Below are 21,496 nucleotides of genomic sequence, written 5' to 3'. Positions count from 1 at the left end.
ATACCTTTTATTTTACCACTACCAGGAGAAAATTATAACACTGTCACATCATCACTCAGATCAAGAGAAGGAAATAAATAAATAAATAAAAAATAAAACATAAAACAAAACAAGTGCAACAAAAATCACAACATCAACAAAAACAACATTTACTGCATCAAAAATGAATAATCAGCTCTCCATCCCCACCCACAGAGCACAAAGCTTCTTCCACAGCCCATACACTATTAAAGTCTTGCACATTGTCCATCATTTGATAATAGGCAAATTCTACCTTCAGTCTGGCCTTCAAAAGTCCCTCCAGAACCAGCACCGGTTCCACACAGCCAGTACCCTGAGCTCGGTTCTTGCGTGTAAGCCAAATGGCCAACTTAGCCGAGCCAGATAAAAAGTTCATCAGTGTATGTACAGTCTTTTTCTTTGCAGAATACTTTGGCCCAAAAACAAACACTGCATAAGAGAAATCCTCCCCGAGAGCTTCAAACAAGCTTTTCATAAGGACAAACAAGAGTGAGAGCCTGGGACACTCAACAAACAGATGAGACAAAGTTTCAGTTAGTGAACAAAACAAACACTCCTCTCCCACCCCAGGATCAATGTGCGCTCTGTATCTGTTCGTGGCTATAACCCCATGCACAACTCTCCACTGGAGATCTGCTGTTCTCTTCTCAACAGGCAGCTTGTACAGGGACCGCCAGCTGCCTTTCGGGGAAACCTCCGGGCCAAAAAACTCGATCCACCTCGACTCTTTCACTCCCGACAGACCACGAAGATGTAGGACCTTAACACAGGACTGATAGAGTGCCTTTTTCCCTGCATCCTGGAACTTTCCCAGAACAGGAGTACTAAAGGACAGCAGTCCACCTCCTCTTTCCTGCCACTCCCCGACATCTGGGGTAACAGACAAAGATGGGAAGCTGTATTCGCCCTCTTCACTCCACTGCTCACACAGATTCTCAATGTTTAGAAATGTCACAAGTTTTACTGGAAGTGCAGCAAAGACTTCCTCCACCACTCTTTCAACCACCCGGCTGGAGGTGATATTGGTCCTTTCTTTGAGGGCGTCCAGGGTCAGTCTTACCAGGTGACCCAGTTTTGTGCAGCCTGCCTCTCTGAAACTGGCCCGGAGACTGGCTGACTGCAAAGTTGGAGTCCTTATGAAATCATTAAAAAATAACGGTTCCTCAAAGATCCACATTCCCAGACTCTCAGTTTTTTCCCTTTTGAATGTGTACATTTTCCATGCCTGCATTACAGACATATAAAAGGATGTTAATCCAGTGAGATCCACCTCCTCAAGCTTTAACAGAAAGAGCTGCTTAGTGTACCCCAGCCGTCCAGCTCTCCTCAGCAGCAGTCGAGCGATGTCCATCCAGCTGGGACCACAAGTGAAAAGGAGTCTCTGTGCAGTCTGGAGTCTGAATGAGGCAATTTTTGACTGAATGTCTATAAGTCCATGTCCCCCTTCAGCCACCGGCAGGTAGAGGACTGCCGCCTGAACCCAGTGTTTGCCTGACCAGAAGAAGTCCAGGATGGCCCTTTGAATGTCCTCCACCAGCCCTCTTGGAGGTGTCAAAGCCACAAGTCTGTGCCAGAGAGTCGAGGCAACCAAGTTATTGACCACCAGAACTCTTCCCCTATACGACAACTGGGGTAGCAACCATTTCCATTTAGACAACCGAGCGCACACTTTCTCCCTAACTCCCTCCCAGTTTTTACTTTTAAAGCCCTCGGTACCCAAATAAACCCCCAACACCTTCAACCCCTCCCTCCCCCACTCAAGTCCACCCGGCAGACTGGGCACTGCCTGGTCCCTCCACTCTCCCACCAATAAGGCACCACTTTTTTCCCAGTTCACCCGTGCAGCTGTTGCCCTTTCATACAGGGACAGGGTGTCCCGCAGACACCGAACGTCCCCCTGATTGGAGATGAAGATGTTTACATCATCAGCATAGGCAGAAATTGTAGGGGGACATTCAATGCTACAGGCCGCGGGCAAAGAAAGCCCGCTGAGCCGGTTCCTCAACCTGCACAGCAAGGGCTCAATAGCCAAGCTGTACAGCTGGCCGGAGATGGGACAACCTTGTCTGATCCCTCGCCGTACAGGGATTGGCCGACTCAACCCCGCCCCCATCTTCACCAAACACTGTGCATCCTGATACAACAAACCAACTAATGACACAAAACCATCCCCAAAACCAAAAGACCTCAGTGCAGAAAACAAATACGAGTGATCCACCCTGTCAAACGCCTTCTCTTGATCCAGAGACACAATGCCAACATTTAGATTATAGATTTTACACACATCAATGACATCTCTGATAAGAAAAACATTATCCATGATTGTCCGGTCTGGAACACAGTAACTCTGGTCTTTATGGACCACACTTCCCAGAACGTCCTTTAGTCTGTTCGATAAAGCTCTGGAGAGGATCTTGTAGTCCGCACAAAGCAAAGCAACCGGCCTCCAGTTTTTTAACAATGCCAGGTCACCTTTCTTGGGGAGCAAGGAAAGAACTGCTCTCTTACAAGAACCAGGAAGAGACCCGGTCCTGCAACACTCCATTAAAACACTATGCAGGTCAGACCCAAGAATATTCCAGAACCTCTTAAAAAAGTCTGTGGACAACCCATCTATTCCAGGTGCTCTTCCTGTTGCCATCTGAGTGACAGCAGCAGTGAGCTCCTCCAGAGACAGCTCCCCTTCCAGAAGAGACCTCTCCTCCACACTGAGCTGAGGGAGACCCTCCAGGAGCTCCCTGCGACACTCCTGGCTGCAACTCTCTGCTCCAAACAGATCCTCATAGAACTGCATGGCGTGACTGCTCATTTCCTTTGGATCAGCTGTTATTCGACCTCCTGGCAGTTTCAGACAAGTCAGCAGCTTTTTTTGAGCCACAGATCTCTCAAGATTGAAAAAGAAAGACGTTGGGGCATCCATGTCTTTGAGTTGAAGGAAACGACTCCGCACAAGAGCTCCCTTCACCCTCTCCTGCAGGAAAGAGCTCAACTCCATACGTTTCTCCTTCAGCAGGGTACCAGTGGTGGGATCCACACTCCCATTTAACCCCTCCTCAAGGTTCTTAATGTTGTCCTCAAGATTTTTAATGACTGTTTTTAATCTAGCAGAAGAGTGTGACGTGTACTGCTGACAAAAAACACGAATCTGAGCTTTACCAACCTCCCACCAAAGCTTCAAAGAATCAAACTCAACTTTTCTTAATTGCCACTGATCCCAAAAACACCCAAAGTTTTTACAGAAAACATTGTCCAGTAGAAGCTTGTTATTAAAATGCCAGAAGGACTTAGCCCTTTCACCTGGTGAAATAATCAGCTCCACACTAACAAAATGGTGATCAGTGAAGCCGACAGGCAGAATATTACAATGAATTAATCTGGGGTTGAGAGTTCTGGAGATGTAAACCCTGTCCAGTCTAGCTGCACACACCCTGTTACTGTTAACCCTGACCCATGTATACTGTCTGGATTGTGGATGTTTCACTCTAAATGTGTCCAACAAATCCAGGTGAGAGATGACAGTGTTTAAAGTCTGGGATGAATGTGGATGTGGCTCCTCTCCTATTCTATCCACGGTGAAATCAAGTGTGCAGTTAAAATCACCACCAAGAATGATCTGATCCTGATTATAGATCACTAACTCCTTTTGGAGGCGGGTATAGAAAGCTACCCTTTCAGCTCCATTATTTGGAGCATAAATATTAGTGAAGCAGAAAACAGTGTCCTCTATTTCTGCTCTTACAATTAAAAGCCTTCCCTTTACAATTTCAGCACAAGAGACGATCTTTACATTTGCAGATGCTCTAAACAAAATGGCTACTCCTGCACTAAGGTTGGTGCCATGGCTAAGGTAGTTAGAGCCCTCCCACCATAAACCCCAATCTGTCTCATCTGATGGTGTGGTATGAGTCTCTTGTAAAAACAAGATATCAATGTTTTTCTGAGTTGAGATCTCAGAGATAAGGCCCCTTTTCTGTCTGTCCCTCCCACCATTAATGTTAAGAGATCCTATCTTAAGACTCCTCATAGAAAGATCAGAGAGAAAGAACAGATAAGTAGACACAAACAGGGAGCAGTAGAAGAAGAAAAACACCTTGTGATGCATGATCATTTCTTTGTCTTCTTCACACTCTTACGTCCAACTTTCCTCAGTGCGGTGATGTGCTTTTTAAGACGGAACCGTTTTTTCGCGTCCAGGAGGTCAAACCCAACCTGTCTTTTCAGTATGCTGACTGACTTTATGAACTTTTCAGTATCACTAAAGTAGTCACTGATTTTTACTGATTTGTTGTACGTTTCATCCATAAATTGATTGATTGACTCTAAAGAATAAAGACCAGAGCCACTATTTGGCAAATCAGCAATGGATGCATTGTCTGACTCATAATCTTCATCCATGTCCTCTCCTTCACATGATGCCTGGCTACAACACACTGTCTTACCTTCCTTCAATGAAACATCTACAACTGCAGAACCTGTGGAATCTTCAGTTTTATCATTATCTACAGTCTGTGATTTTTCTGTAGCCTGAGAGCTGGTCGAAGCCACCTCTACCTCAGCCACGGCCTCAGCACAAGGCGCAGGCGCGGACGCGGCCTCTGCCGCAGGCACGGACGCGGACGCGGCCTCCGCCCCAGGCGCGGACGCGGACGCGGCCCCCGCCCCAGGCACGGGCACGAACGCGGCCCCCGTCCCAGGCGCGGACGCGGACGCGGCCTCCGCCCCAGGCGCGGACGCGGACGCGGCCCCCGCCCCAGGCACGGGCACGAACGCGGCCCCCGTCCCAGGCACGGACGCGGACGCGGCCTCCGCCCCAGGCACGGGCGCGGACGCGGCCCCCGCCCCAAGCGCGGACGCGGACGCGGCCTCCGCCCCAAGCGCGGACGCGGACGCGGCCCCCGCCACATGCGCCACACTAACAGAGCTACCCGCGTCAGCGGCAGCACTAGCCGCCTCCTGCTGTCTGTGCGGACACGCAAAACGTTTGTGTCCCACATCACCACACTCAAAACACTTCAGTTGTCCCGAGCTCGCATACACCATATAAGAAGCGTCACCGTGTTTCACTCTAAAGGAAACCTCCAGAGTCTGTGTGGGCGAATCCAAAAACATGAACACCTGACGCCGCAAAGATTGAACATGTTTCAGTTTGGGATCTTTACACCCTAGACTCACAGTTTTGAAACCACTCGCAAACTTCCCAAACCTGCGGAGTTCGTTCTCTAACAAGTTGTTAGAAATAAACGGCGGAACACCGGATACGGTGATCCGCGTAGAGGGAACCGACAACGGGGAAACCTGCACAAACAAATCCCTAATGAACACACCACTCTCAATCAGCTGATACACAAGAGGCTCACTCTTCAGAAAAACAACCACAGCCTTGTTCATTCGGGATGCATACAAGAGTTTCTCATGGCCTACCTGTTCACCTGCAGCTAACAGAACCTCCTCCACGGTGACAGTACCGTTCGGAGGGACTATCCGAACTCCCTGTCGGAGAGTCGGAGGTGGCGTCTCAGCAGACGCCATTCCTCCCTCCAACCCCTCCAACGATCTGTCTTACACAGCCAACAACACTCAATACAAATATGAAAACAATCTGACCTGATCGTGCACTTTGAAAACAGTAGAAAGGATAGCAAACAATTCAATCTCCGCGCCACTCGCAACACCACCACCGTCACTCACACTCACACTCACACTCACCGGAAACCGGAAACCGGAAACGGAAACGGAAACAGGAGAGGAGAGGAGAGGAGAGGAGAGGAGGGGAGAGGAGAGGAGAGGAGAAGAGGAGGGGAGAGGAGAGGAGGGGAGAGGAGAGGAGAGGAGGGGAGAGGAGAGGAGAAGAGAGGAGAGGAGAGGAGAGGAGAAGAGGCGGGGAGAGGAGAGGAGAGGAGAGGAGAGGAGAGGAGGGGAGAGGAGAGGAGAAGAGGAGGGGAGAGGAGAGGAGAAGAGGAGGGGAGAGGAGAGGAGAGGAGAAGAGAGTGGCTAGACTTTGAACTTCAACACTTTTAAACTGGAAATATATTCAAATCTTGATTCTTGACAAACGTCCTTTTGATAAATTCCTCTGTCGTGCTAACAAAGGTTGTCTGACGTTCTCCCATGGAGGTGAAGGAACACAGATTGATTGCAAGACGATTCATTTAGAGAAAAAAACAGCACTTGAAGTAATTTGGATAAAGGAAATAAGACACGAGGCTTCAGCAGGTAGAATGTTAAAAAGTGTGAGATCCTGACGCTCCCGCATTGTCCTGACAAACTCCGCCCTCAATTTTCAAAAAAGCCAGCATGCACTGCTGCAAGATAAACTGAGCAGAGATCAATTCATACGGAATTTCAAAATAAATCACAATAAACAGACTCCTGATCATATCGGACGTGGAGTTGGCCTGCTTCCTGTTGGACAGGCAGGTGACAACCACTGGCGGTTAGCTTGTGCTAGCATGCAGTAGCTTGCTGTGTAGGTACAAGCAGTAAAATCTACACATTACGTCCTGCAGTGAGTGTGAGCTTCTAGAGGAGGAGGAGCCCAGTTTGAATGTTGTGTTTACAAACTGCAACGATAAACGACTCCACCTTTAAACAGAGAAAGTTAGAGAACTTCAGAGTGATTATCAGGTTGATTCTTTAGTGCAGTGGTTCTCAACTGCTCTCGCCTAAAGACCCACCACCAACTCCTTCATGAAAATCGTGACCCAAATTTCTGATATTTTTTCAACCAATCACATTTATTGAATGAAAAACAGCGCAGTTTGGACCTCAGATGGCAGGAAACATGTGACGGAATAAAGAGAAGGAACAAAACCAACATGTTTTTAAAGGGCTTGATGGACTTTTTTGACACTGTTTTTCCCCAGTCACACGTCCGTGACCCACTGAACATGGCTCCGCGACCCACTGAACATGGCTCCGCGACCACCGGATAAATTTGTGTTATCATTTACTGATTGTGTCAGGACAACAATAAAACAGCTCCATATTGTTCATGACTCAACGTCTAAACGACTCTTTACCGTCTGCTAACATCAAGATGTGTTTTCCTCTCCCTTTGCCTCAAACACAGAAACATCAGGATTACATGACTTCTTAACTGACTTCACACGTGTTCATCACACGCCTCAACGAGAACAGAAATCCTGTAACCCTGATGAAAAACCTCAGAGTGTCTATGTTTTCAGGCAAAGCTAGAGGCGGCTATTTTTAACAGCACTGTTAATGTCTCCACTTGTCTGACAAAGGAAGTGCAACACCTTATTTGGGCATTAAGTAGGTCACACTTTCTGTGAGTCTATTTAAAAAAAAACCTTTTATCACCAATAGTAAAAATAAACATGAGAGAAAGCAGGAGGAGGAGAGGTGAGGAGGAAGAAATAAATTAACACCTCAGTGTTGTAATTGTGGAGTATTTGGAGCCTGTGTGTGTGTGTGTGTGGGAGTCTGAGGATATTACAAGGCCCATGATCTAACTGCAGCCATTCAGATCAGACATTAAATCCATAACCTAACAGTGGGTTTGATTCCTGCTACAATACCACATCAGTCATCGTAGAAGCAGGGAGTCTAAACCCTAAGAAGCAGTCTACACCTCTTTATTTGTAAAGGGATCTTTTTCTGAGGTGGGGAAAGAATTAAGATAAATATACAGCGCAGCTACCCGTGCTTTAGGGGGGAATGGAGCTAAATTACAGTCATTTTAAGTCACTATTTCCTGCAGCAGTAATAGTGGAGCTGTTAGTATTCTTGCTATGTTTGCACACTGCGGCTGAATGTGAAAAAAAACAACAGAAATGCTCCGTGTGATCCAAAGCAAAGCTAGAGACAACAGAGGGGAAATGACATTTGCTGATAAGAAGCAGCTCCTGGGGGCCAAAGCATGAAGTGCAGATAGTCGTCGCAGCGGCATCTCATTTAATTGCACCGTCTCTGATAGAAATCCTGCAGTGCACCTGCAACAAACAACACTATCTAAGCAGAGACAGGATCTCAGAAAGCTGAGGGAAAGGAAGTGTACAAAGGAAATGCATTTAAGGAAAGCGAGCTGTCTAGTTTGGATGGACGGACAGATGGATGAAGAAGCAGATGGGTGGATGGAGGGATGGAGGGATTGGGGTGTAGCTTGAGGCAGAGGGATTAAACCACAGATTAATTCTTTAACCAGACAGGATGCAGAACTCCCACTGGAGTTTAAATCATGCTTTATGATCTAGATATTTATGATGACCCTTAACCTCTTTATCTGACCCGAGAGTGGGGGGTGCCGTTACATAACAATCCTTCACCGCTGCCTCTGAAACCTTAGAGTCTGCTTAACATTTAGAGTTGTACAAAAAAGTAAGGAAAAGAAACAGTTCTGCATGGCAGCTTTGCAAAGATCAAAACATAACCTAATTCCCAGAGGGAGAAAAAAAAACACATCCTTTTTTTCTTTTTTCAATTCAAAGCTTCAAGGAAATTAGAAGCATGTCAGTCTGTTTTTTGTGTTTTTCAGCTGGCAAGCACATTTAAGAACAGAGACGTCCAATCATAGACCGGCTGGACCGGGGCCAGAGAGCCAGTTAAATAAGCAGACTCTGAAGCAGCCAGGGAAATGTTAAGTCTGGATCACGTTCAACGGCTGTATTACACGGCTGACCCTAAAAAATAGACACCACACACAGCACGCTTATTCTTACGTATAATTACTGATAAAAAAAATCTCCTTCATTACCTTGACTTACCCTATTCCTATGTGCAATTCTGACACCAGCATGGACAGGAGGAAAGAGGACCAGTGGATATTTGCATGGCCTGCAATGTGACTCAAATGTTGGTGTGACTTCAGAAACAATATCTTGTGTAGGGCTGATTTAGAAATGGTAAATGGACTTGATCTTGTATAGCGCTGTTTTCCAGTCTTCCGACTACTCAAAGCTCTTTTACACCGCAGGTCACACCTACACATTCACACACTGATGGTAGAGGCTGCTGAGTAAAGAGTCCATCAGAAGTAACTCATCCATTCACATGCTGATGATGAAGCAGCGGGAGCAACTTGAGGTTAAGTGTTTTGCCCAGGGACACATCGAACATGTGGCTTCAGGAGCTGAGGATCGAACCCTTGACCCTGCCATTAGAAGACGATCGACTCTACCAACTGAGCCACAGCCGTTCCAAAACCATGCAACTGAAACAAACAGATGCAGAACCAAAAATATAATATATGATTTTGATTTGATTTAATTCATTTCCGTGTCATGCACACAAAGTGCCCGACCCTCATGGGCTCATAAGACAAAGAATTCAGTTCAGTGGTTCACATTTACAAATCATAACATTACAAAGTCGCTGGCTCCTGTCACAGTTCAGTCTTAAACAACGTGTTATGTATTTTTTCCCAGGCTTTACAAACAAAATCTGCTATAACAAAAGTTCCTTTTTTAAAACACAACTCAAGTTTTTCAGAATCGTCCAGCCAAAAGAAATCAACATAAACTGAAGACATTCTTTTAAAAAGAAGATCCCTGACGTCAGCGTACATCAGGCAGTAAAACAAAAAGTGAATCTCTCGTTTTCAGTTTCTCCTAACTCACACAACAAACAAACTCGGTCTTCCTCTGCAGTCCAGTATCCTTAAAGGCTTTACATGTGATTTTTTGATCCAGCAGATGTCGCCCTTGAGCACCAGCATGAAACCAAAACAATTCGCGCTGCATTGTTGTGTTAGCATGCTAATGCTAGTGATCTTTATTATGCTGGTATCTTCACACTGCATGTAAATTTACCTGAAATGAGCGTGATCTAGAAACACAGTTAAGCAGTGAGTACAGTATGTTATTCTTCTTTTCTCTAGTCCCTCAATTAAACAACTTTTATACACGAGGGGAGGAGTCAGCCGGCCGTCCAGGCGATGTAAACAAAGTGAAGATAGGACTCTGAAAACTCTGAAAACATCACAGACAGTGGGACTCGGGTGTTACACCCATTGTAGACAGTCATGACTCACAGAGTTATATTCAGAGGATAGACTTGATTTATATTATATTGAAGTGTGAAAAATCACATATAAAACCTTTAACATCCACAGCCCTTGTTTTAAAACCCAGTTTGCATGTTAACTAGAAACATAATGAGTGTGCTGGAGGATCTCCCACAAATGCCACATTGGATTTTTTGATGGTTTCTGAGAAAGCAGACAGGAAGTACAGCCGCTGATGTGTGTGTCATAGGTAGAAGAATGTGGAAAACACATCAGAGCAGCACGCTGGGAGAGAGTGAAGGTGGGGGTGTGCTCTCTCTCTCTCTCTCTGCTAATGGGATGTGAAGTACAGTACAATGCTCTCCATATGATAATAGTCACCAGGATACATCACATCACTCTGCATTAACACATTCCCCTCTGTTATTACACTTCACCGTGACAACTGGATGGTTTGCCACCCGGCTGGCCTGTTCTTTCTGCTGTCTGGGTTTTGTGTTTGTCTCTCCGCCTACCTGTCTGCAAAGTTTCATTTCTCACCGCGCCTGTGTCTGCTTTCATGTACGAGTAGAAGCATTTCTGCTCGTATGTTCGTCTTGCTGATCTGTCCTTCTACCATTACATCCTACTCAATTGTCCACCTGTCTGTTTATCCTACTTCTGAGCAAATTCATGAGTCTAAGTAAAATGGAAATCCTCTTAAAAACAAAAACACTGACAATGAATTTACAGCCCACGCCGTGACTAAGAAGTGTGTTGCAAAATTAATAAGTACAACTATGAATATAACAGTTGTTCCAAATTGAAGAGAAAGATTCTAAGATGAAAATCAGCCAAGTCTTTTTTTGAAGTTGGAAAAGCCTTCAGCTCTGATCGGGCCCTGAATATGCATTTAAAATTGGATTTGATAAATATGGGGTATATATGGGAAAGACGGCCTGATAGTCTCATTCTGGTGGCAGGAAGTGTAGTGAAACAGCAGTAGCTCCACTTACACACACACTCTGACATGCACACACACACAGCACAGCACTCCCCTACTGGCTCCGCCCGATCCTGCCTCACCCCTGTAACGCCTCTGTTTCTACCTCTGATGGCGGCACAGAGGTGGGATCACTTCCACCCATAATCCCTCCATGATATTCACTGTGTAGGTGAAATATCACAGTAAATATTTTGACTTGAACGGGCAGTCTGAACACGGGCTATGGACTTCTCTAAAGGCCTCTGTCTCTGGTGCTGAAATCTTAAAAGACAATGCATTTGTTTTAGAAATGCTTACTAATAAATCAAAGTAGTAGCACTTGTCATATTTAAACACTGTTCATGCTAGTGTTAATGGGGGTTTGAGACAGTAAAACCATCCTTCAGAAGATGCATAGAGGAGCTAAGTGATCATATTATTAACGACCAGCTACACTAACTAGAACAATCTAGTATTCTAACGAGGTCCCAAATCCCTCTGAAGCCTCTAAATGTAAATTTCTTACTTCTATAAATAGATCAGAGTTCATAAGGGAGTATCGACATACTGAAACTGCAATAATACAGCAACATAATAGTTCCATATTGATTCTATCACACTTATTATCTTCTCGATCAAGACCAGTAGGGGGTCAGAGGTCAAGGGGTCGGCTGCAGAACAAACCTCTGAGGGTGATGGAAATTCAATGTCTTACTCAATAACAGCAGCAGCAGCAAGGACGCCGTCTACATTCAGCCTGCACAACACTGTCTGCACTCACGACATCAGCCTAATGCTCTGTGAGCTCTTTTCATCTCATGTGGCAGGAAAAGGCAAACAATGCCGACTGATTAAGACCTCCTGCTTTGTCTGCATCTGTTCAGCCTCTCTGCACCCTGACACTGAAACCATTAAAGCCAGCTCTATTATTCAGACTCAAAGAGACACACATCCCAAAGAGTTTTCTATGCTGCGTGATAAAAACTTTCATAGATTTGTGGACGCTTCTTTTTGTTCTCTTACCCCCTTTATGTGCCAATGGCTGTGAAACCACCGCACTAATGTGGGACTCATCATTTTGAAACGGCAAACAACATCTGGAGAAATGTGTCACCGTGACAATGACTGTACGGCTCGGTCAATAAATCCATAGGAGCTCTCTGCGATCCTGAGTCAGGCCTCGGCACTGAGATCAAAATGCTTCTAAGAAGTCGTCATTGCTTCTGACGTCCAGCTTGTTTGAATGTATTTATAGATTTCATGCAGCACTCTTTGAACTGTGTATGGCACTACAGTAATAGTATGAAGGAGCTCACTACATTTGCTAAATTAAATCTGCTCTTCCTCATGGGAAGAAAAAACAAAAAGTCAGACCTCAGCGGTAAGACTGGTTATTCATTTCAGCATCCCTTTACATACATCCTTTATTTTTTATGGAAAACAAACAAATGTGATGAAACTATGTTTGAAGGTCTGGGTGGACTGTGGGACCATATTGCCCTCTGGGACAAATACCGTTTTCTAAGTCTAACTCTAAGCCCTCCATGTTCTGAAGCCATACTGACTATTTCAAATGTTGCGAAGATGTGACAAAAAATATTTCTCTTTTTTAAACATTTTATGCTTCTAATCTGATGTTTATAAGATGCTAAGGGTTTTGCACGTCCTTTTAAACATGTCACTTTAAAGTCAAATAAATTAAAGTTGTTAATTAGATCCTAGTTATGATATGAACATTTAGTTTTTTTTACATCAGTTTTTTTACAGTTTTTTTTAATACTACGATTAAAAACAATAAAAATACTACGATTAAAAACAATAAAAATCCTATTCAAAATTTTAGCGGGTTATAATGCAGAACTTTTACTTACGAAGCGTTTCCCATGACAAACAAAAATAGGTGTTACACCTGTTCAGTAAGTAAACATCGGTGCATACTCGCTGTAGGAAGGTTTAACTGCACTCCAAGGTTTTGGACCGCATTCACTGTGACGGACCCTCCTTGCAAGCGTGCGAACGCAGTGGAAGTGTTTAGGGAGTGTATTTAAGAAAGGCCCTTTCACTGAAGTTGAATAACAACTGGAGAGGATCTCTCCATGTTCCTGAAACTAAATCAGAGCTGGTGGCACAATTAGCATGCAGGAGTTCCCTCAAGAGCTCTACAAGGAGCACTGTGACTATTACAGAACTGTCCATGGTCCTTTAGAGCTGAACAAATGGCACTATAACTTCATTTTGCATGGTCGTGAAACTACCGCCGAACCCACCTCACAATAACCGTGTTGGATCTCTCCATGGTGCTGATACTGTAAACAGCAAGCGCTAACTACCTTGTAGGAGCTCTCCATGGTCCTGAACCTAAATTGGAGCTTGTGGTACAATTAACATGCAGGAACTTTTCTTGGTCTGAAACTAGAGCTCAACAAGCAGCACTGTGACCTTTACAGAACTGTCCATGGTCCTGAAGCTAGAGCTGAACAAATGGCACTGTAAATATGCTTTGCAAGGTCGTGAAACTACAGCCAAACAGGCCTCAAATTAAATGTGCTGGAACTCTCCGTGGTGCTGAAACTAGAGCTGAACAAATGGCACTATAACTGCTTTTTGCATGGTCGTGAAACTACCGCCCAACCCACCTCACAATTATCGTGTTGGATCTCTCCGCGGTGCTGATACTGCAAACTGCAAGCGCCAACTACCTTTCAGGAGCTCTCCATGGTCCAGAACCTAAATAGGAGCTGGTGGCATAAATAACATGTAGAAACTCTTGGTCTGAAACTAGAGCTCAATAAGTGACTATTACTGAGCTGTCCATGGTCCTGAAGCTAGAGCTGAACAAACGGCATTATAACTATGCTTTCCACCCCGTAGGAGCTCTCCATGGTCCTGAAACTAAATCAGAGCTGGTGGCCCAATTAACATGCAGGAACTTTTCTTGGTCTGAGACTAGAGCTCAACAAGGAGCACTGTGACTTTTACAGAACTGTCCATGGTCCTGAAGCTAGAGCTGAACAAATGGCACTGTAACTATGCTTTGCAAGGTCGTGAAACTACAACCAAACAGACCTCAAATTATACATGTTGGAACTCTCTGTGGTGCTGAAGCTAGAGCTGAACAAAAGGCATTATAACAATGCTTTCCACCTTGTAGGAGCTCTCCATGGTCCTGGACCTAAATTGGAGCTCGTGGTACAATTAACATGCAGGAACTTTTCTTAGTCTGAAACTAGAGCTCAACAAGCAGCACTGAGACTTTTACAGAACTGTCCATGGTCCTGAAACTAGAGCTGAACAAATGGCACTATAACTACGTTTTACATGGTCGTGAAACTACCGCCGAACCCACCTCACAATAACCGTGTTGGATCTCTCCATGGTGCTGATACTGTAAACAGCAAGCGTTAACTACCTTGTAGGAGCTCTCCATGGTCCTGAACCTAAATTGGAGCTCGTGGTACAATTAACATGCAGGAACTTTTCTTGGTCTGAGACTAGAGCTCAACAAGCAGCACTGTGACCTTTACAGAACTGTCCATGGTCCTGAAGCTAGAGCTGAACAAATGGCACCGTAAATATGCTTTGCAAGGTCGTGAAACTACAGCCAAACAGGCCTCAAATTAAATGTGCTGGAACTCTCCGTGGTGCTGAAACTAGAGCTGAACAAATGGCACTATAACTGCTTTTTGCATGGTCGTGAAACTACCGCCCAACCCACCTCACAATTATCGTGTTGGATCTCTCCGCGGTGCTGATACTGCAAACTGCAAGCGCCAACTACCTTTCAGGAGCTCTCCATGGTCCTGAACCTAAATAGGAGCTGGTGGCATAAATAACATGTAGAAACTCTTGGTCTGAAACTAGAGCTCAATAAGTGACTATTACTGAGCTGTCCATGGTCCTGAAGCTAGAGCTGAACAAATGGCATTATAACTATGCTTTCCACCCCGTAGGAGCTCTCCATGGTCCTGAAACTAAATCAGAGCTGGTGGCCCAATTAACATGCAGGAACTTTTCTTGGTCTGAGACTAGAGCTCAACAAGGAGCACTATGACTTTTACAGAACTGTCCATGGTCCTGAAGCTAGAGCTGAACAAATGGCACTGTAACTATGCTTTGCAAGGTCGTGAAACTACAACCAAACAGACCTCAAATTATACATGTTGGAACTCTCTGTGGTGCTGAAGCTAGAGCTGAACAAAAGGCATTATAACAATGCTTTCCACCTTGTAGGAGCTCTCCATGGTCCTGGACCTAAATTGGAGCTCGTGGTACAATTAACATGCAGGAACTTTTCTTAGTCTGAAACTAGAGCTCAACAAGGAGCACTGTGACTTTTACAGAGCTGTCCATGGTCCTGAAACTAGAGCTGAACAAATGGCACTATAACTACGTTTTACATGGTCGTGAAACTACCGCCGAACCCACCTCACAATAACCGTGTTGGATCTCTCCATGGTGCTGATACTGTAAACAGCAAGCGCTAACTACCTTGTAGGAGCTCTCCATGGTCCTGAACCTAAATCGGAGCTTGTGGTACAATTAACATGTAGGAACTTATCTTGGTCTGAAACTAGAGCTCAACAAGCAGCACTGTGACTTTTACAGAACTGTCCATGGTCCTGAAGCTAGAGATGAACAAATGGCACTGTAACTATGCTTTGCAAGGTCGTGAAACTACAGCCAAACTGGCCTCAAATTAAATGTGCTGGAACTCTCCGTGGTGCTGAAGCTAGAGCTGAACAAAAGGCATTATAACAATGCTTTCCACCTTGTAGGAGCTCTCCATGGTCCTGAACCTAAATTGGAGCTTGTGGTACAATTAACATGCAGGAACTTTTCTTGGTCTGAAACTAGAGCTCAACAAGCAGCACTGTGACTTTTACAGAACTGTCCATGGTCCTGAAGCTAGAGCTGAACAAATGGCACCGTAAATATGCTTTGCAAGGTCGTGAAACTACAGCCAAACAGGCCTCAAATTAAATGTGCTGGAACTCTCCGTGGTGCTAAAACTAGAGCTGAACAAATGGCACTATAACTGCTTTTTGCATGGTCGTGAAACTACCGCCCAACCCACCTCACAATTACCGTGTTGGATCTCTCCGCGGTGCTGATACTGCAAACTGCAAGCGCCAACTACCTTTCAGGAGCTCTCCATGGTCCAGAACCTAAATAGGAGCTGGTGGCATAAATAACATGTAGAAACTCTTGGTCTGAAACTAGAGATCTATAAGTGACTATTACTGAGCTGTCCATGGTCCTGAAGCTAGAGCTGAACAAATGGCATTATAACTATGCTTTCCACCCCGTAGGAGCTCTCCATGGTCCTGAAACTAAATCAGAGCTGGTGGCCCAATTAACATGCAGGAACTTTTCTTGGTCTGAGACTAGAGCTCAACAAGGAGCACTATGACTTTTACAGAACTGTCCATGGTCCTGAAGCTAGAGCTGAACAAATGGCACTGTAACTATGCTTTGCAAGGTCGTGAAACTACAACCAAACAGACCTCAAATTATACATGTTGGAACTCTCTGTGGTGCTGAAGCTAGAGCTGAACAAAAGGCATTATAACAATGCTTTCCACCTTGTAGGAGCTCTCCATGGTCCTGGACCTAAATTGGAGCTCATGGTACAATTAACATGCAGGAACTTTTCTTAGTCTGAAACTAGAGCTCAACAAGCAGCACTGTGACTTTTACAGAGCTGTCCATGGTCCTGAAACTAGAGCTGAACAAATGGCACTATAACTACGTTTTACATGGTCGTGAAACTACCGCCGAACCCACCTCACAATAACCGTGTTGGATCTCTCCATGGTGCTGATACTGTAAACAGCAAGCGCTAACTACCTTGTAGGAGCTCTCCATGGTCCTGGACCTAAATTGGAGCTCGTGGTACAATTAACATGCAGGAACTTTTCTTGGTCTGAAACTAGAGCTCAACAAGCAGCACTGTGACTTTTACAGAACTGTCCATGGTCCTGAAGCTAGAGCTGAACAAATGGCACTGTAACTATGCTTTGCAAGGTCGTGAAACTACAGCCAAACAGGCCTCAAATTAAATGTGCTGGAACTCTCCGTGGTGCTGAAACTAGAGCTGAACAAATGGCACTATAACTGCTTTTTGCATGGTCGTGAAACTACCGCCCAACCCACCTAACAATTATCGTGTTGGATCTCTCCGCGGTGCTGATACTGCAAACTGCAAGCGCCAACTACCTTTCAGGAGCTCTCCATGGTCCTGAACCTAAATAGGAGCTGGTGGCATAAATAACATGTAGAAACTCTTGGTCTGAAACTAGAGCTCAATAAGTGACTATTACTGAGCTGTCCATGGTCCTGAAGCTAGAGCTGAACAAACGGCATTATAACTATGCTTTCCACCCCGTAGGAGCTCTCCATGGTCCTGAAACTAAATCAGAGCTGGTGGCCCAATTAACATGCAGGAACTTTTCTTGGTCTGAGACTAGAGCTCAACAAGGAGCACTGTGACTTTTACAGAGCTGTCCATGGTCCTGAAACCAAAGCTGAACAAATGGCACTGTAACTACACTTTGCATGTTCGTGAAACTACAGCCAAACAGACCTCACATTAACGTGTTGGAACTCCCCATGGTGCTGATACTGCAAACAGAATGAGCCAACTACCCTGAAGGAGCTCTCCATGGTCCTGAAACTAGAGCTGAACAAATGGCACTATAACTATACTTTCCACCCTGTAGAAGCTCTCTATGGTCCTGAAACTAGAGTGCAAGCAGTTGCACAATAACCATGTCTATAACCCTGTTCATGAGGTTCAATAACTGATCCTGAATCCTGCTAAATGTGTTTAAATCCATCTATAAACTGAAGTGTTTTTTAAATGTCTGTGTAGATATTATTTCAACGTTCTTTATTTGAAACGGAAGCTCTCCCAGTGCGGAGCAGCCCCTTGTTAATAAACACACCCTGGCTCCTCACGGGCTTGTGTTACCAGGCAAAATGTCTGACTTGTTCAGCTATCTGATAGCACTGTCCAATATGTAACATCATTAAGCCTGGTCCATTTACATCATTGATACTTTTTTTTCTTCTTCTATGAATGCTCCTCCTGCAAAATGTTGCACCATCTCAATTATTCTCAGAGCAAATCATATTTTGTCTCCTTAATTGACAGTTCAAACCTCCACACATGTTGAGTGAAATTATGTAAGATTTTGGTTCAGTCCTTTAGCACGTTGGATAAACAAAGAACCCAATGTCACTTCTTCTAAAAATTATTCAGCCCTTCTGCTCCTTCACTGCCTATTCCACCCTCCTTCACACATCCCTCCTCCAATCTTTCCTCATCTCATCCCCTTTCTTTTTATCCTCATTTCCATGTAAATCTCCTCTCCTCTGTCCTTGTCTGTTTCTGTATCTCCTTGTTTAACAGTGTCTTGTCCTTTCCTTCTTCACCCACCCTTCTTTATCTTGTCCCTCTGCTGCTCAATATACTCACTTCTACCATCTGACCACACTCCCTGACCCTTCCCTGCAGACCTCTTTCTCTCGCTTCCACAATGTCTCCCTTTCCCCTCCCTACACTTCTCTTCTCACCTCTCCTCTCCTTTCCTCTTGTGTTCTCATCTCCTTGCCTCTTGCATAATTGATGTGGCTGTAACGCCAGTCAAGTGAAGCGGTATGATGAGGCAGCTTTAGAAAACGAGAGAGTGAGACAGATAAAGAGGCAGTGAGACAGAGGGAAGGTCCCCCCCCCCCCAAAAAAAAGAATGCGTGGTATGACTGCGCTCCCACACACACATCAACTACACACACTCGAGAAACCAATGCATCCACACGTACATGCGCGCAAAGATAGAGATTTTGCACGCACACATTCCCATACAGGCACGGCGGGGGCTGCCAGCCGTGCCTGCATGGTCACAAGAAATGAGACGCCAAAATAACAATTTAGCCGTTCACCGTTTGAACCACAGGAGAAAAAAACCCTGTCAGGAGGCTCTCTAAATAAATTGTCTGCACCCTGAGAGGATGGCAGAGTCCAGTAAGAGTGCCAACATGGGCGCAGAAAAAGAGAGCAGTCGCACACAGAGCGAGGTTATGGCAGAGCCTAATCAGATTACAGCGATGATTCATTTCCTGGGCACTAAGAATACAACTATTGTTGGCACCGCGATGAGCCTGGCATCCCCCTGGCAAAAAAAAAAAAAAAAAAATCCGCTGCATAGCAGAGCTCAGTCCGCCATCTCACACACCCTGCATTATTAACAGCCGATCAATCAGCCTTACCTTCATCGATCTCCAGCTCCTCTCCTCTTGTTTTGTCTTTTTCCCCCTCTCTTCTGCTCCCCGTCCACTGATGGGAGTTAAACCACAAGAAGAAGCCCCGGCAGGCTTTCTAAAAAAGGGCGATCAGGCTCCGTATCCCAACTCCTCTCCTCTCCCATCCAAACAGGGAGAGAGAGAGACAGAGAGAGAGGCTATCTTGGTAGTTTTCTGGAGCTGAATAAACCGGAGTGTGTGAGAGAGCGTGTGTGTGTGTGTGTGTGTGTGTGGGGGGGGGGGGGGGGGGGGGGACCGGACAGCAGCAGCAGAAGAAGCGGAATTACCGGAACAGACGTGCGCGCAAGCCCGGCAAAAAAGGGGGCTAACCAGGAATCCAGGTGCCGGTGGTCTCACCTTGCAAACCCAAAATACGCATAGATCCTCAAACGAGCAGGGTGGGTGGGTTGAGGGGTCATGCGGTTGCGGAAAAAAACTCCTATTAGTCTCCCTTTCGCCCCCTAAAGCCCAATTAACGTGACTCCGTTAAAGTAACAGGGTCGTGCCATCCATGTAAATGTGCCGTTTCACTCGAGCACAGTCCCCAGAGGGAAATCCAATGCAAAGAAAAAGTAACGCTGGGAGGCAAAATACCTTTAAATCCGCGAGAAATCTGCGCGCAGCTCCGGTCTGTGCTTCCAAAAACCCAACGAAACTACACCCACCACCAACACGGAGGGTGTCCTTGAGTGCAAATAACCTTCTCACTTATTCAAGCATCCGTGTGGGTCTCTGCACGGCTGGTCTGTTAACAAAAAAACATGCAGTTATTCCTCCAGGTGATTCCTTTTTTTTTTTACCAGATAAGACAATTTCCATCCAAACGTACTCCGGTTATGTGCGCAGTTTCCTCCCGTCAGCAAGAAGGGCTGGAAGCTGAAATCCCGGTCCGGTATAGCCTTGAAGCAGGGGTCCGGGCGGTGTCCAGCTCCGATCACCAACAAATCACACCACAGACAACCCTACTGTAATAATCCAGCGAGGATCTCCGGAATCATTTTTCTTGGAGAAATGCAGTTTGGAGTTTAACCAACAAATTCTGAGGCGCTGACTGAAAGCTCGTCTTTCAACCAGTCAGCATCTCCGTTATCATCTCCGAGCGGGGGCGGACAGACCTGCAGCAGGCTGAGCACCAAAGTCGCCTATTTTTAGAGGGAAGACAAAATCTCCCCACGGTTGGAGACTGTGGTAATCCTCCGTCCAGGCTCCGACACGTCACAGTGTCGGTCAAATTCCCTCTCCGATGTCCGCTTAATTCCTCTTCCTCCTCCGCAGCAGCAGCAGCAGCCCTCTCGGTCTGCTCTCTCGATGGAAGCCGCTGCTTGTGAATAGCCGTGGAAGTTTTTTAATTCCAGCGGCAGATTCCAGCGCGTGCTTCCCCGCAGGTTGGAGAGGAGGCTGTGGGCGCACGTGGCGGAATGACAAGGCAAGGAGGGGGACTGAGAGGTGTGCACGAGAAGCTTCAATAAAAAGACACACCCATACAGTCTGTGTGGGTATGGCTGTACAGATAGATAGATAGATAGATAGATAGATAGATAGATAGATAGATAGATAGATAGATAGATAGATAGATAGATAGATAGATAGATAGATAGATAGATAGATAGATAGATAGATAAGTAACATTTCAGGGTGGCTGTGGCTCAGTTGATAGAGTCGGTCGTCTCTTAACCAGAAGGTCCAGGGTTCAATCCCCAGCTCCTGCTCCTGTAAGACACTTAACCCTCAAATTGCTCCTGATGCTTCGTTGGCGGTGCATGAATGCATATGAATGGGATTAGTTGCTTCTGATGAACGTTACATGCAGCCTCTACCATCAGTGTGTGAATGTGTTTTTACTAGGGCTGGGCAACAATTAAAAGTTTTAATCGCATCAGTTCCTGTGATTAATCACGATTAATCGTATTGTTATACACAAAATCCAATAATGAATTCAAAAGTAGTGTATAGCGCACTTTTGTTGTCAATGTACTTCTCAACTTAAACAATGTAATCAAAGCAAATAAATACAAAACTAAAGCTTATTGCCGCTGCAAGGGCATAATGTCATCCTGTTTGTCATATAACAAAAAAAACTGCCCAGAAAGGTTTTAGGCTAAGACGTATAATGAAAGTGTCGGGACGCCTTTTTTAAAGTGGGGGAGAGTGTGACAGGTTGAGAACACTGATGTTTATTGTTTGGTTATCGAGGACCCCACAAACACATTTTTGTTGTACTTGTCATTTTGAAATCCTTTAGTTTATAA

At 45.3% G+C, this 21,496-nt stretch overlaps 1 protein-coding gene across 1 annotated transcript in view; it reads right to left on the bottom strand.

Annotated features, from left to right (window-relative positions):
• Positions 1-20,686, bottom strand: part of si:cabz01090165.1 (uncharacterized protein LOC100333421 homolog) — a gene marked incomplete in the record, with an annotated part of 351,393 nt that extends 330,707 nt beyond the window's left edge. The window contains 2 exon segments of the mRNA XM_065960260.1: positions 19,215-19,992; positions 20,077-20,686.
• Between the last annotated feature and the right edge of the window lie 810 nt (positions 20,687-21,496).

Source organism: Labrus bergylta, chromosome 11 (genome assembly GCF_963930695.1).
Source record: "Labrus bergylta chromosome 11, fLabBer1.1, whole genome shotgun sequence".
Lineage (NCBI taxonomy): Eukaryota > Metazoa > Chordata > Actinopteri > Labriformes > Labridae > Labrus > Labrus bergylta.
This window is presented reverse-complemented; position numbering and strand designations above follow the sequence as displayed.